This window comes from Spinacia oleracea, chromosome 6 (assembly GCF_020520425.1).
Source record: "Spinacia oleracea cultivar Varoflay chromosome 6, BTI_SOV_V1, whole genome shotgun sequence".
NCBI lineage: Eukaryota > Viridiplantae > Streptophyta > Magnoliopsida > Caryophyllales > Amaranthaceae > Spinacia > Spinacia oleracea.
Window position 1 is genome coordinate 48,851,808 of NC_079492.1, and position 6,003 is coordinate 48,857,810.

Below are 6,003 nucleotides of genomic sequence, written 5' to 3' on the forward strand. Positions count from 1 at the left end.
TGAGTTTTGTTGTTTATGGTATTTATGATGATTTGACGTATGAAGTTTGTTATTTATATATATAGGTATGAGGGTACGGAGTATGTTGGTCTACAACTTGCCTTTGATTTTGAGTATTATTTTGAAAATTCAACATGCATTTCTAAGTGTTGGTCGCGTTTTGGGAAATTTTGACAAGGAAAAAAAATAAAGGTTTGAAGGTTTTGACTGTTTATGCAACGCAAAATGCCAAATTATGGAAATTTGACTGTTTATTAGGACCATAATATGGGATAGTTTTACTCCTTCAAACACGTACTCTTCTGTATTTGCGCTTAGTTTCATACACTAAATTAATCATAAGGATTATTATATATGGCGCATGCTACGTACCAATCACCTCGCGATGAACTATATAATATTACTAGATATATATGCATATGATGCGTGTTTTAAATTTCAAAATACGTATTGCGTATGTAATAATATTATTTTAAAAGCATACTACTCCGTAAAAAAAAGGGCATTTTAAATATATTTGGTGTACATCAAACTGAACTCGTCCTTAAGAATAGACTTATATAATAGAGATAATGAAATTTGCGAAAGAGTACTTCATAATTTCATATATCATTGATCTTATTCAAAGTATAAGTCATTTTAGCTAATTTATTTTGACTCAACATATATACTACAATACTTACAAGAATACAACTTGTTTTACAGTATCAATTAAATGTCATTTAATTTCAAAACATTGATACGTTATTTCCTAGCTCCATGCTATATTGATACGTTAGTTTTTACACTTATCATGACACATTAACACTAATTTTATATGTAAGTAAAGGGAAAATCTACTTCTACTATGATCTAGCTTGTTCAATTCTTCGCGATAATATATACGAAGTATGTGATACATATACACCTCCCTAACATAGGACGTACTATATATGACAGTGGGGAAGATCTACGTTACTATATATATTTTCCTCCCTCCTATTCCTGTGGAAAAAATGTACAAGGTGGCGTTGTTGTCCAACAAAAGAGATGCATGGACGAAGAATGGTGTTTTAATCTTTTGCTGCAATAGGTTCTCTACATGTTATAACATTTTGCTGAACTTAGTTTCAAAGCAGTTTATTTCTTTGTTTACTAGCTAATTATGATCTTAATTTGTTGGATCTAAAACAATTATCTTTTATGCATGTTTTGATGAGGGTTATAATCCCCTTAATGTAAATATAAGATCTCCCTTTTGCGTCAAAAAAATATACACTTCCCTGTTTTTTTTTTTTTCTACATCTCGTTAATTAATTTCTTATTACAAGATCGAGCTCCTTATAATGTGCATGCACTACATGTTTTTTATGGGACATTCTCCGCATGCGTTGAAATATCTTTTATGCACCCGGCATGCAATAAGGTACCATACATCCTTTCACATGAAAAAAATTGCTAATACATACGTAGTATGATCACATGTTCAAAGCATACAAGTAAACATGCGATGAGGCACACCTGCTACATGTAGTATTATGTAAAATCTAAATCAGATCAATCAAAATGTACGTATTGTACTTATGACATGTTAAAAAATTACTTCTTTTTCTTAGGTAAGTAATTAATTATATTTATCAAACAAAACACACCAAACAAACTAGAGAACTTGATGGTAGACAAACCTTATAAGAAGGACTACCCCCACAATTCTTACTATAATCACAATTGAAAAAACATATATATGGTTATTAGATTCCACCTCTTTTTCACAGATAGTACACACGTTCATCTTTTCCTTTTATTCTACTTATTTTAGGAAACATAAGTTCAACTAAGTTCAAATAAAATAAGTTCAGGAAAAGTAAGGGTTAACTAAATTGAGTTTTAAGTTAATACGTCGTATAAGTTTAGAAAGCTAAGTTTAAATAAGTGAAAATCAGATGAATATATAGAACTAATATTTAGGTCATCTTTTAATTTGTTTATCTTATTTTCACTCATTTCAGAAAAAATAAGTTTAAATAAGATAAATTCATGAAAAATAAGGGTTATCCAAATATAATTTACATCTAAAGTAAATTTTTGATAAATTCATAAAAGTTCATATTAGACAAGTTCGAGAAAAATGTAACTGAAAATCAGGTGCAGAGTTATATTTAATTTATTTTGTTTAACTGAAGTGTAGTTTTTCTGTGGGGGGAAGAAATAATGAGAAACAACACAAACAAAAGTTCATTTATGACAAATATTCAACATCAAACCATATTTTTTGTGAGATTATGACACTCCACAAACCACAATCACTCAAGCAGTGTAGACGGTGGAAATAAAAGGGCAGAAACAGTAAATGAAAAACAAGTCCATATTAAATAACAAAGGCTACGAATTGAAGTGCCTCATATTTTAGGGTACTTTTCCTTGGTTTAAAAATGAAGGACGTTGAATTTTGTCACGCGGACTACTATGAAGTTTAGATGTGAAAATTGTAGATTTGAATGTCAAAAAAAATAAAAATAAATTAGATTTAAATTATTTAGGAAAAATTACTTTAAATAATCCAACCTTTTAACGATTTTCTGATAATAATCCTACCTTTTGTGAAATTAGGTTTAAGATTGTTTTCTTGAGTTTGTATTTCTGAATGTGGATGTTATATACAACCTAAACTCAGCCCTAATGGGTTAGGCTTTAACTAGGAAACAATTACAGCAAAGGCTAAATATACAATGTGAACCAATATACGTAGGAAGCCTCAATACCCCCCCTCAAGTTGGAGCATGGAGGTCACAAATGCCCAACTTGCCAAGTAGATGCAAAAATTGCCGTTTACCAAGCGCTTTAGTGAAGATATCGGCAAGTTGTTCATGCGTCGGGACATGACTAGTAGTAATGAGCCCGTCTTGAATAGCATCCCGAACGTAGTGACAATCAATCTCAATATGTTTGGTACGTTCGTGAAACACCGGATTTTGAGCAATATGAATAGCGGACTTACTATCACAGAACAACTCCATTGCACGCGGATGATCCACGCCCAAGCTAAGAAGCAAGGCCTTCAACCATTTTAACTCCGAAGTAATGGCGGCCATGGAACGATACTCCGCTTCGGCCGACGATCGAGAGACAGTTTGTTGTTTCTTAGTCTTCCAAGAGATCGGAGATTGACCAAGAAACACCAACCAACCAGTAAGGGAACGCCTAGTCAAGGGGCAACCAGCCCAGTCCGAGTCACACCAACCAGATAAAGATAAGTCGGAGTCCGTGCGGAGCAGAATTCTCTGACCAGGAGAACCCTTAATGTAACGCACCACACGGACAGCAGCCTCCCAATGCTCTTGGCGAGGTGCCTGCATGAACTGAGCCAATACGTGAACCGCATAGGCTAAATCAGGGCGTGTGAACGACAGGTAGATGAGACGGCCAACAAGTCGTCTGTACCTTTCCGGGTCAGCTAGTATGTCACCGGATGCGAGTGCGAGCGAGTGATTCTGCTCAATGGGAAAGCCGGACGGTTTTGAGCCCAAGAGACCGGCCTCCGCAACAATGTCAAGGGTTTATTTTCGTTGACACAAATAGATCCCTTCCGGGCTACGGGCCACCTCAATACCAAGGAAATACTTCAAAAGACCCAGATCTTTCATATGGAAACATTTGCCCAAATAAGCTTTAAAAGAGGAAATAGCGGAAGAATCATTACCGGAGATAATTAAATCATCCACATAGACAAGGACGTTAAGTTGTATAGGACCCTGATGAAGTGTGAATAAAGAGTAGTCAGAGTAAGACTGAAGAAAACCGTAATTCTTCAATGATGCAGCTAACATAGCAAACCAACATCTCGGAGCCTGTTTTAAGCCATAGAGAGACTTCTTGAGACGACATACCATACCCGGTGTATCCACTGAGAACCCCAGTGGAAGTTTCATGTAGACCTCCTCATCCAAATCACCATGCAAGAACGCATTGTGAACATCCATCTGATGGAGTTCCCAATTTTTGGCGGCCGCAACAGCCAGAAAAGCTCGAACGGTAACCATTTTAGCTACGGGTGCAAATATGTCATTGTAGTCGATCCCTTCAACCTGATGATTACCAAAGATGACAAGACGAGCTTTCAGCTGCTCGATGATGCCACTAGCAAGTTACTTTATTTTATACACCCATTTACACCCAAGGGCCTTCTTTCCGGGCGGTAATTCGGCCATAACCCAAGTTTCATTGTCCTCAAGGGCGCCTATTTCTTTTTGCATGGCTTCCCGCCATCCCGGGTCCTTCATAGCCTCATTGAAACTACGAGGTTCGAGGCCTGCAAGAACTGCTGCAAGAAATATACGGTGTCGTACAGAAAATTTTATACAATTCACAAAGTGAGCTATAGGATAGGGAGTACCTGAGGTACCAGTAGAGGCCGATGAACTCGCGGAAGGACTCTTTTTGACGGTGGGGGTGACATAGTCTTTGAGCCAAGTAGATGGACGCTTGTTCCGAAGTCCTTTACCCAAACCAACACCCAAACCAAGGGGGACAGCCGTGCCTTGGCTGGGCGCGTCTGGCGAGAGCTGGACTGGTTGCTCATGGGCAGCAACAACAATGGGGCTTGACTGGGCCTGGTTGGCAAGAGGAGAATCCATGGGTAAGGCCTGCTGAGCAGGCGACAAGGCATGATGCCCATCAGCGGTAGGCGAGGTTTGCGAAGGGCAAGCATCTGCGAGTGAATCAGGCACACGAGGAGTGTGCTCCACAGGCCTGGCGGGGCTAGGAGAATCACTTGCAGACCCAACATCCTCAATAGGTGGACCATCATCAAGAACGTACTCCATATCATCCAAGACGCCCACATCAGTGGCATCATGTGCACTCATAAAAGCAGACCCGGGTTCTGGAGTTGCGGGTAAATCAAGTTCAAACGGGTACTCGGTTTCGTGAAATTTCACATCTCGAGACACAAAAATATCACCTGTTTCCTATCATACAGTTTCCACCCCTTTTTGCCGTTTGGATAGCCCACAAAAGCACATTTTCTACTTCTTGACGCAAATTTACTACTCTTGCATTTCTGATTGTGAGCAAAACATAACGAACCAAAAATGCGAATATTTGACAAGTCAGGTGCCTCACCAAATAAAACTTCAAACGGAGTACGGTTTTGCAATAAACCCGAGGGAGTCCGGTTAATCAAATATACGGCACCCAATATACATTCACCCCAAAAAGAAATAGGCAAGTGACCCTGGAACATCAAAGCCCGACCAACGTTAAGTATGTGTTGATGTTTACGTTCCACCCTGCCATTTTGTTGTGGAGTTCCAACACAGGATGTTTGAAAAATAATACCATTCTCATCAAAATAATCCAACATACAATTGAACTCCGTGCCATTATCACTACGCACAACCTTGACGGTGGTGTCAAATTGACGATTAATCATAGAAAAGAAAGAACGAAATGCTTTATAAACATCAGTTTTCGAGTGCAACAAATACACCCAAACTGCCCTAGAAAAATCATCAACCAAAGTCAAAAAATAATGCGCACCACTAGAGGATGGAACACTGTGTTTCCCCCATAAATCACAATGAATGAGTTCAAAAATTCTACTAGCTTTGCTATCACTAACAGGAAAACTATCACGATGTTGCTTAGCTTGAGGACAAATAGTACAAGCCTTATTTAATTTCTTTCGATCCAGACTAACTTGAACTTCAGGAACTAACTTGAGAACGCGGTCCGATGGATGCCCCAACCGACGATGCCATAGCTCAAATGTAGACAAATCCCCCACGGTCACCGCACAAATTGTAGGAATCCGCCGAAAATAATAGAGTCCTTCCTTGCGTTCACCGCCCCCAATCAGGTTCCCCGAATGTAGGTCCTGTATAGCACACAAATCATTAGTGAATCGTACAAAACATTTAGAATCATCAGTAAGTTGCGACACCGAAATTAAATTGCAAGTTAAGGAGGGAACAAAAAGAACACTGTCGAGAGTCAGACTATCAGACAACACCACTTGACCCTCTT